The sequence below is a fragment of the Oncorhynchus tshawytscha genome, linkage group LG07 (genome assembly GCF_018296145.1).
Source record: "Oncorhynchus tshawytscha isolate Ot180627B linkage group LG07, Otsh_v2.0, whole genome shotgun sequence".
In the NCBI taxonomy this organism is placed as follows: Eukaryota; Metazoa; Chordata; class Actinopteri; order Salmoniformes; family Salmonidae; genus Oncorhynchus; species Oncorhynchus tshawytscha.
In genome coordinates this window covers 31,996,927-32,008,127 of record NC_056435.1, presented here as the reverse complement: position 1 = coordinate 32,008,127, position 11,201 = coordinate 31,996,927, and the positions used below count along the sequence as shown (strand labels likewise).

Sequence of the window (11,201 nt, the reverse complement as noted above, 5' to 3'; positions counted from 1 at the left end):
CTATCATGATTGAAAAAAATCCCTCTTTTATTTTATTTTATTTGCCCCTTGTTTGAAGCATGTGAATTAAATTCCTATGGGGCTGGTCAGTGTTTTTTTTTTTCTTTTTTTTTTTTCTTCTACTTCAGTTATTCCATATGGTTTCTTTGTAACTGTTGGTATCGTGGAGAAATCTGCATCTGTAAAGTGGGAAATTCTGGTGATATAATAAAGCCAATTTAAAAAAAAAAAAGTGGTGGTTTATGATGAAAATATAAGTATTTTGGCCATTAGTTTTGTGGCTGTGATTCATTATACGAATTTATATAGTATTTAGGGCAAATACATTTTTTTTTTATCAGGATAGGATTCATTGTAAAATGTCAGTTAGGCTACAACAGGAGGCAGTGAAGGAACGTATGAAAATAAAAACTTGCTATTCTAGCTACAAGCCTGTTTGCTTCTTTATCAAGGACTGAGCACGCTACTAATTTACATACAAGGTGTGGTGACCATGGTTTGTGAATTTAGCAAACAGTATAGGCTATAATGTAGGACGACACGGAGCGCGCCACGGATTGGAAATGTAGGCAAAACGCAGGTATTTATTTAATTCTGAAACATGACTGATAGTGAAATTATACTAATAGGTCTGTGTGATAGGAAACCTGCTATTCAAAACGTTCTATATCTTGTCCGTTGCACTAGGTAGGACAACCTTTTCCGTGCAGACAGATTTCACGTTTGAGATGCGGAAGGCGTCGACGCAAGGGAGAATGGGGGTTTTAGACGCGCGAGCAAGGGGCAGCTGATGCATTTCAATTGGAATATGGAGCCACATTGGATAAGCAGACGAAGAATATCGTGAAATTGTAGCGAATGGTCCATTGATTGCTACACTAACATTTTAGTCAAAGAACATAACCTCGAGCGCTTTGATCGGGCCGTCTCCCGTGGTATTACCACATTGAACAGCACCATGGAGATCTCCGCACACACCGGTCATACTCCCAGTGATGGGGATTCTATAGGCTCTAATGTGTCCTCTTCGTTGTAACAGTATAGGCAAGTGTACATCATGGAAAATATTAGCCTATAGCCAATAATATACTCAAGCCATGAGTTCATGGCACGTCTTAATTCATTTGAGATTCAAATCTTCGTCATCACGGGGTTCCCTTTCAGGCAAGTAAAACCTTCTGCAATATCATTTTGTAGAATTACTTTTCAACAAAAACGTGCATTCAAAGTCTTTCCTGACGCAATGCAATTAAGAAATGCAATATGAGATGCTTTCATCAACCCACAGCTGTTTTTGATTAGGCTGTACCAGTCTAATGTGTCCATCTGCAGCATCTATGCAGATGTAGGGTAGGCTCCTGCTCTTTTAGCCTATTAAGATGGGCTTAATTGAATGGGGACGTGGCATGCTCTATTTTTAAATATAATTTTTATAATTATATATCTTCTATTCAACAACCTCACCACTGCTACTGTAATATTTGTGTAGCCTTTCCACTGTTCCTGTCACATGAAAAACCAAAACATCTGCCTATTTTTGGTTGTGATTTCTTCTAGTTGTACCTTACGTTTTGACATTTCATCATGACACATTGATGAATTCCCATATCATGTTGGACACATACTAAATTTAAAAAAGATATCAAGATTTTATTCTGAATACTACGAAACTCTATGTTTGTAGGATTTACTGAGGCACATGTATGATGGGGGGGGGTTAATGTCCTCGAGCTGTTGCTGCATATGATGATGATATGGAACATACATACATACATACATACATACATACATACATACATACATACACTGGGCCCATCAATAGTTTATACAGTTACTACCTAGAGCCTTTACTTGTTCTCAAAAGCAATTTTCATGTAATCTGTCCCTGTTATTGTCTGCCTATCCAACATAATTAAATATTTCTTTATTTTCTCAACCTTTAAGATGGTTAATTATGTTATATATATTTAGGATACATATTTTTGATATTTTCTCAACCTTTAAGATGGTTATATTATGTTACTTATATTTATCATTTCAGCTTTAACAGTGGAGTTGTTAGAGACGAGGTCTGTAGGTTGTGCATGTTCCCACACTCATTGACCGGCACTGATATTAACACTATTATAGAAACATTCATGAACAAGGATATCCAGAGTTGCCAGGATCTGAGGTACTTGTCCAAATCTGTTCACCCGGACAGCGCCTCGGGGTAATTCACTGCTGCTGCCGCTTTGGTCTGTCTGGGAAACACTGCAGTGTTCTCAGAAAAGGATTTTCTATATTGTTGCAAATGCAGTGATGCTTGGCACTGATCACTTTAGAAGTGATCCTTTTCACATGGTCTTTGAGTTCATTGAGCACGGCCATTAGAGGATGGTCACAGTACATCCATGAAGTTAAAGAATGGTCTGGAAATCAGTGGGCGGCATACAGTAAACCTTTTTGAATGCTTGTCTAGGAGTATCGTTTGTGCACACTGTTTTCTTGTAGCCAAAGTTAACTAGAGCTGCAGGTTGGTTTGGCCTTCTTCCCCTCATCATGTCATTGTTTCATATAAATCAAGTATATCAAGTATCATTATTATTCTACTTTTCTATAAAGCTTGCTCTGACCTTGTGTACAGTTTTCAGACTAAGGTGAACACAAACATTATAATTGGCTGTTGCGCCAAGGAGACACCATGTCCATGCCATTTATTGGATGTTGAACTGGAACGGACTGACAGGATTTGAGAAGCTGGCTTGATGTTCCATGAATGTAGTTATCAGCTACCAGATATACACTGAGTGTACAAAACACGAAGGACACCTTCCTAATAGGGATGCACAATATATTGGTGAAGATATCGGAGTTGGCCGATATTAGCTTAAAATGCCAACATCGACATCGGCCCGATATCTAGTTTAACGGCGATGTGCAAAACCAATGTCAAAGCTGACGTGCATACCTATATAACGTAGGTACATGACGTAATGACGCCACATAAGATTTAGTGCTACATATGCAACACCGCATTCCTAACATAGCCAACAATGTCTGCTGTGTGGATCGAGCAGTCAACAAGTTGAGCAGTCATTTGAATGAGTAAGAACATTTCAGCGAGACAACTCAAAAGGCAAAATCCATTAACGCCAAGATAATGGAATTCATTGCCCTTGACAATCAACCGTTCTCTGTCGTGGGTGATGTTGGCTCGCCGAGTGGTCGAGCACCGGCACACACTAAGTTCCCAAGTGCGCTATTTGTCAGATGTTGCCCTACCGGAGTTACACAGTAATAGCGTCACTGCTATTAGCTTCAGGATTGACATTTGGACCAGCGATATCAGCCCCATGAGCATGCTGAGTCTGACAGCACAGTGGGTCATCGAGAATTTCGTACTGGGGAAAGTCATATTTCATGCTCATGAATGTGCTGGTTGTCATACCGCTGCTGCCATTTCAATGCATTTGAGAACATGCTTGAAACTTGGAATCATGAACACACTAGCTAGCTCCATTTGAACAACTGACTCTAGAAATAAGCTCATCAACTGCACCTGCAGCAGACGTGATACCCTCTGTCATGGCATTGAAACACCTGCTCAACAAGCAATTCGGTGGCATTCTCTCTTCACTGTGTCACCACCATGCTCGATGCTATGTCCAAGGACCGCTGCTTCGATGGGGACAAGAAACAGGGTTTACGTGAAATGTTAGACACAGCTGGACAAGATGGAAACGGACACAGTGACAGTGGGCACCGAGGAAGAGAGGCCACGGACAGACAGAGCTGAAACTTCACTGCTTGATATGTATGATGAAATCCTGGTTGAGAATGAAACGACTGAACAAATGAACAGCAAGTAAGTGAGAGAAATAGGTTTTGATGATGTTTTACTGGTAATGGGGAAATACGTAAATGCCAACAAAATTACTTTTTGGTCAGTATGATGTGTGTGTGTAACCTTTATTTAAAGAGGCAAGTCAGTTAAGAACAAATTCTTATTTACAATGACGGCCTACCCCGGCCAAACCTGGGCGACGCTGGGCCAATTGTGCGCTGCAATATGGGACTCCCAATCATGGGCCGGATGTGATACAGGGACTGTAGTGACGCGTCTTGCACTGAGATGCAGTGCCTTAGACCGCTGCGTCCATGTGTGTGTGTTAACTATTTAACTGTACTAGAATCCTTAAAAGGCCGCAACATTTTTAAGTATCAGTATTTATTTATTTTTGCCAAGGAAAATATTGGATATCGGTATCGGCCAAATAATGTTATATCGGTGCACCACTTTTGCCCTCAGAACAGCCTCAATTCTTCAGGGTGTGGACTCTACAAGGTGTCGAAAGCGTTTCACAGGGATGCTGGCCAATGTTGACTCCAATGCTTCCCACAGTTATGTCAAGTTGCCTGGATGTCCTTTGGGTGCTGGACCATTTTTGATACAAACGGGAAACTGTTGAGAGTGAAAAAGCTAGAAGCATTGCAGTTCTTGACACAAACTGGTGCACCTGGCACATACTACCATACCCCGTTCAAAGGCACTTAAATCGTTTGTCTTGCCCATTCACCCTCTGAATGGCACACATAGTGCCTTCGGAAAGTATTCAGACCCTTTGACTTTTTCCACATTTTGATAGTTATAGCCTTATTCTAAAATTGATTCAATCGTTTTCCCCCCTCATCAATCTACACACAATACCCCATAATGACAAAGCAAAAACAGGTTTTTAGAAATTGTTGCTAATGTATAAAATGTCACATTTACATAAGTATTTAGACCCTTTACTCTTTACTTTGCAGCGATTGTAGCATCAAGTCTTCTTGGGTATGACGCTACAAGCTTTGCACACCTGTATTTGGGGAGTTTCTCCCATTCTTCTCTGCAGATCCTCTCAAGCTCGAACAGGTTGGATGGGGAGAGTTGCTGCACAGTTATTTTCAGGCCTCTCCAGAGTTGTTCGATTGGGTTCAAGTCTGGGTTCTGGCTGGGCCACTCAAGGATATTCAGAGACTTGTCCCGAAGCCACTCCTCTGCGTTGTCTTGGCTGTGTGCTTAGGGTTGTTGTCCAGTCTGAGATCCTGAGCGCTCTGTACTTTGCTCCGTTCATCTTTCCCTCAAACCTGACTCGTCTCCCAGTCCCTGCCGCTGAAAAAAATCCTCACAGCATGATGCTGCTACCATCATGCTACACTGTAGGGGTGGTGCTAGTTTTCCTCCAGACGTGACGCTTGGCATTCTGGCCAGAGTTCAATCTTGGTTTCATCAGACCAAAGAATCTTTTTTATCATGGTCTGAGAGGTGCCTTTTGGCAAACACCAAGCGGTCTGTTATGTGCCTTTTACTGAGGATTGGCTTCTGTCTGGCCACTCTACCATAAATACCTGATTAGTGGAGTGCTGCAGAGATGATTGTCCTTCTTGAAGGTTCTCCTATCTCCAAAGAGGAACTCTAGAGCTCTGTCAAAGTGACCATCGGGTTCTTTGTCACCTCCCTGACCAAGGCCCTTCTCCCCCGATTGCTCAGTTTGGCCGTGCGGCCAGCTGTGGAAGAGTCTTGGTGGCTCCAAACTTCTTCCATTTAGGAATGATGGAGGCCACTGTGTTCTTGGTGACCTTCAATGCTGGAGATATTTTTTGGTACCCTTCCCCCTGATATGTGTCTCGACACAATCCTGTCTCGGAGCTCTACTTATAATTCCTTTCACCTGATGGCTTGTTTTTGCTCTGAAATGCACTGTGGAACCTTGTATAGACAGGTGTGTGCCTTTCCAAATCATGTCCAATCAATTGAATTTACCCCAGGTGGACTCCAATCAAGTTGTAGAAACATCTCAAGAATGATCAATGGAAACAGGATGCACCTGAGCTCAATTTCGAGTCTCATAGCAAAGGGTCTGAATACTTACGTAAATAAGGTATTTCGGTTTTATTTTTTATAAATGTGCAAACATTTCCAAACATGTTTTCACTTTGTCATGATGGGCTAGTGTGTGTGTGTGGATTGAGGAAACATTTATTTAATCCAGTTTAGAATAAGGCTGTAATGTAACAATGTGGAAAGGTCTAGGAGTCCGAATACTTTCTGAATGCACTGTACCTTAAAGAAAAAGGGCCGTGGATCAGAACCTGTCCGTATCTGGTGTGACCACCATTTTTGCCATGCAGCCTGACACATCTCCTTTGCATAGAGTTGATCAGGATGCTGATTGTGTTCTGTGGAATTTTTTCACACTCTTCAATGGCTGTGCGAAGCTGCTGGATATTGGCGGGAACCTGAACAAGCTGTTGTACACGTCAATCCAGAGCATTTGTCATTATGGGGTATTGTGTGTAGATGGCTGAGTACATGTTTTTATTCTTTCAGAATACTTTCCGAAGGCACGGTACACAATCCATGTCTCAATAGTCTAAAGGCTTAACAATCTTCAATATAACCTGTCTCCTCCCTTTTATCTACACTGATTGAAGTGGATTTAACAAGTGACATCAATAAGGGATCATAGCTTTCACCTGGATTCAACTGGTCAGTCTATGTCATGGAAAGAGCAGGTGTCCTTAATGTTTTGTACACTCTGTCTAAAGTAGCCTATACAATAACATTTTTGGGTCCCACCCACACACTGACCCAGACTCAGCTGGAAAGGTGAAAGTGCCGAAAGTGTTACCTTGTATCGTACACATTGTGATGTGTCAATGAGACTCTGTGTCATCCAACAGCGAGGATTTGAACCAGTATAAAGGGCTTGGGGATTAGGACAAAACATTTTCACTGCAAGGATTTGGAATAGATACAGAGATGTGGGAAAACAGTATAGTAATAATCTCTATTGACATAGGGCCACATTCCATTTTTTATTACATTCTGTTCTACCTTGAACCTACCAGAAATCTAGTAGTAGGAGGACTCACCAGATTGCTTTCACCTATATTATTGTTTCAGATCTGCGTAGGGTAGCGAGCCATCAAGGGCAGAGGGGAGGGAGTAGGATTTCAAAATGGGAATACTGCGCTAGCCATAGGATTGGCCACCATGTGCAAAGCTGCTCTGGGTCTTGCTGATAAGCATGTTATAATCAGTAGTTCAGGGAGGCACAGAGAGTGAGACGATATCATATTGGAAGGTCACCTGACCCTCCATAATCTCTCCACAGGGTCCAGCTGGTGGCTGGCTGTTCAGGTGCAGCTTGTTGAATGAGAGACAGAATGACTGTAATAAATCCTGAAGACTGTATTTACAATATCTTTTTTTAAATCGAAGCCTCACTCACCCACCAACGAAATTGCTTCCCTCCCTCTGCCTACAGTTGTGGCCAAAAGTTTTGAGAATGACACAAATATTAATTTCCACAAAGTCTGCTGCTTCAGTGTCTTTAGGTATTTTTGTCAGATGTTACTATGGAATGCTGAAGTGTAATTACAAGCATGTCATAAGTGTCAAAGGATTTTATTGAAATTACATGAAGTTGATGCAAAGAGTCAATATTTGCAGTGTTGACCCTTCTTTTTCAAGACCTCTGAAATCCGCCCTGGCATACTGTCAATTAACTTCTGGGCCACATCCTGACTAATTCTTGCCTTACAAAATACTTTTAAACTGGAAGAACTTGTAATGATGAATTGCAAAGTCCCTCTTTGCCATGCCAATGAACTGAAACCCCCAAAAACATTTCCACTGCATTTCAGCCCTGCCACAAACGGACCAGCTGACATCATGTCAGTGATTCTCTCGTTAACACAGGTGTGAGTGTTGACTCACACCTGTGTTAACGAGAGAATCACTGACATGATGTCAGCTGGTCCGTTTGTGGCAGGGCTGAAATGCAGTGGAAATGTTTTTGGGGGTTTCAGTTCATTTGCATGGCAAAGAGGGACTTTGCAATTCATCTGATCACTCTTCATAACATTCTGGAGTATATGCAAATTGCCATCATACAAACTGAGGCAGCAGACTTTGTGAAACTTAATATTTGTGTCATTCTCAAAACTTTTGGCCACGACTGCACACTCTTAAAAAAAAGTGCCATCTAGAACCTAAAATGGTTCTACCTGGAACCAAAAAGGATTATCCTATGCCATGGGGACAGCCGAAGAACCCCTTTGGAAACCTTTTTTCTAAGAGTGTACTTAAAACATTACGAGTTTTCGTGCACCAATGTAGCACACAGCCATGCAATCTCCTTAAATAAACAAACATTGTCATTAGAATGGCCTTACTGAAGATCTCAGTGACTTTCAACGTGGCACCTTCATAGGATTCCATCTTTCCAACAAATGTCTGCCCTGCTAGAGCTGCCCCGGTCAACTGTAAGTGCTGTTATTGTGACGTGGAAATGTCTAGGAGCAACAATGGCTCAGACGCGAAGTGTTTGACCACACAAGCTCACAGAATGGGACTGGCGAGTGCTGAAGCACATAGCGTATAAAAATTGTCTGTCCTCAGTTGCAACATTCACTCCTGAGTTCCAAACTGCCTCCGGAAGCAATGTTAGCAATAACTGTTCCTCAGGAGCGTCATGAAATGGGTTTCCATGGCCAAGCAGCCGCACACAAGCCTAAGATCACCATGCGCAATACCAAGCGTCGGCTGGAATGGTGTAGAGCTTGCCACCATTGGACTCTCGAGCAGTGGAAACGCTGTAGGCCCCTTAGTTCCAGTGAAGGGAAATCTTAACGCTACAGCATACAGTGACTTTCTAGACGATTCTGTGCTCCCAACTTTGTGGCAACAGTTTCGGGAAGGCCCCTACCTGTTTCAGCATGCCAATGCCCTCTTGCATAAAGCGAAGTCAATACAGAAATGGTTTGTCGAGATCGGTGTGGAAGAACTGGCCTGCACAGAGGCCTGACTTCAACCCTATCGAACACCTTTGGGATGAATTGGAACACTGACTGCAAGCCAGGCCTAAACGCCAAACATCAGTGCCCGACCTCACTAATGCTCGTGGCTGATTGGAAGCAAGTCCCCGCAGCAATGTTCCAACTTCTATTGGAAAGCCTTCCCAGAAGAGTGTAGGCTGTTATGGCAGTAAAGGGGGTACCAACTCCAAATTAATGCCCATGATTTTGGAATGAGATGTTCGACAAGCAGGTGTCCACATACTTTTGGTAGTATATCTCTTGCAAAAGCAACAGGAGTCAGGGACCTTTAGAGGGGTACGCAAATGAAAATGACAATAAAATGAACTAAACGGAAAACATATTTTCGGCCAAAATGCATATGGTAAGATATACATTTCAAACTCTGCATTTTCAATTGAAGTTCCTTCCCAGGTGTGGACATTTCCTCTGGTATATTGTTGACTTTCTATCCCCCACCCCCTGTCTTATGCTAAAGGTTTTGTCTCCATAACTGTCCTCCAGGAATACTGCATACTTACTATACTATTATTATTATCTGAAGTCAAGTCAGGAAAGTTACACAAATGAATATAGAGAAAATGTGCCAGAGCTACAGAAGAGAGCAGGTAAATTCAATACATCTGTTTGATACAGCAATGCTTACTTATGAGAGAGATCTCTTCTAAAAAATAAAAAGAATGCTTGTCCTTTAAAAAAATAAATATTGTTTAGTTATTATTAAATTCTGATGCTGAGTATATATATTTATAGTATGTCTGTTGAGGTGAGTTTGTGTGTCATTTGACAATTCATGACAGGAGCAGGCAGCAGCTGTGTAAACAATGGTTGTAGCCACCACCAGGATTGAGTGTGTCACTGTAGCATCACCGATGGTCTATCTGCACTGGAGCCGAGGACACATTTCAGCTGCTCTTCTTTGCGTCTCTGCTAGTAGCATCAACATTATAATGGTATCAAAGCATTGGGTACCTATAAATAAGAAACCATTTCCATTTGTCAAAGATATAGTAGCCTACATCACAGTATTCAAAGTAGTATGCACAAAAATATGCAAATTAATACGTATTTGGACTATCCGTGCTACAGAAGAAAACCATTTTAGTATCTTTAAATGGGCTGGAATGACGCATTGTTTACTGAGCTGTGATGGATTTTTGCCTGCCCTGCAGTGGTGGGGCTATACGGCCTGTGAATATTATCATATAATAGGCTAAGCTTGTAAAGATGTGTGGACATAGTAGAAGAGAAAGAGAGGCCTGCCCTGCAGCATTGACTATGTGGCCCCCCTGGACTTGAATATTAAACTCCTGGCTGATTTGCATTTTGCATGCGTGTGATGTGAGCTGCACACGGGCTGCCTGCCTGCGCTCAAAGCTCATGTTTTAATCAGCGTGTTTCTCTCCACAGCTCATCTGTATCACGATAACCATCGTCTCACTCCTAGCATATTCCGGCTGGGTCTCCCAAGTGTCCATCTCGTTCTTATACTGTCAATAGTCACTCCGTCTTGTTTCTCTGATCATCCCACTCATCTCACTGTCTCTTACCTCATTTGGTCTGACTGGTGATTTTCCTCTAAACCTTCTTTCTTTCCCGTAGGATTCACTCAGGAATGTGAGTTTAGTGCTGAGTTATTGTACCTGTGTCTCTGAACACATCTGCCCTCCAGATGTGCCAGTACGGTAGTTACCTCTGACTCACACCATCGGATCAGCAGACCTTTCAGGTGTGCTTTATTTGGTTCTAGGTTCAAAAGGCAGTAAATCCAGAACAGTAAGATAGGAGTCCTGTTGTATTTTACCAGCTCCCCCGCTCCTCATCCCTCTCATGCCATGTTTCCCTTGATTATTTATGAACGTACCTTCATTATTTATGAACTTTCTGAACTGATTGTGGAAAGTAGAGATCTAGCTGCTCACACTGCCTTTCTGTGCTGTGTGTATTACTTGGTTTGTGTGGAAGAAAACCTTCCTAGATGACGTGCCGGCCTTATGGCTCCAGGCATCAACTCACCACACTTCCGTCCAAGTGGACAACCAACTGTTCCTGTCTGTCTCGCCATTTTTCCTATCAATCTCTCAGTCTTGCCCCTTTCCCCCCATGTTTTTAGACTGTTGAATGGCACATTTATTAATAATTTTGGTCGAAGTTTGGTACACCACCTCCCTCTGGTCAATAACATGATGTCCTCTTCAGTGCACATTAAGTTAAATGAAGAATAATCGATTGACTAGGATTGGAGTGGATTCATGCGATGGGTTGGGTCAGACTATCAGTGTCAATGGACAGTGAATCATTACCGTGTCAGTTGTTTGTTTAAGACAAACAACTGAATCCGTTTGCTTCTGTTT

At 42.1% G+C, this 11,201-nt stretch overlaps 1 protein-coding gene across 2 annotated transcripts in view; it reads left to right on the top strand.

The window, feature by feature from the left end:
* Nucleotides 1-485: 485 nt before the first annotated feature.
* LOC112254369 (coiled-coil domain-containing protein 120) overlaps nt 486-11,201 on the top strand; it is a 28,674-nt gene continuing 17,958 nt past the window's right edge. For both annotated transcript variants that reach the window (XM_024426879.2, XM_024426878.2), the window contains exon 1: nt 486-580. The gene's annotated coding sequence lies outside the window, so the exon portion shown is untranslated. The remainder of the gene's footprint in view (nt 581-11,201) is intronic.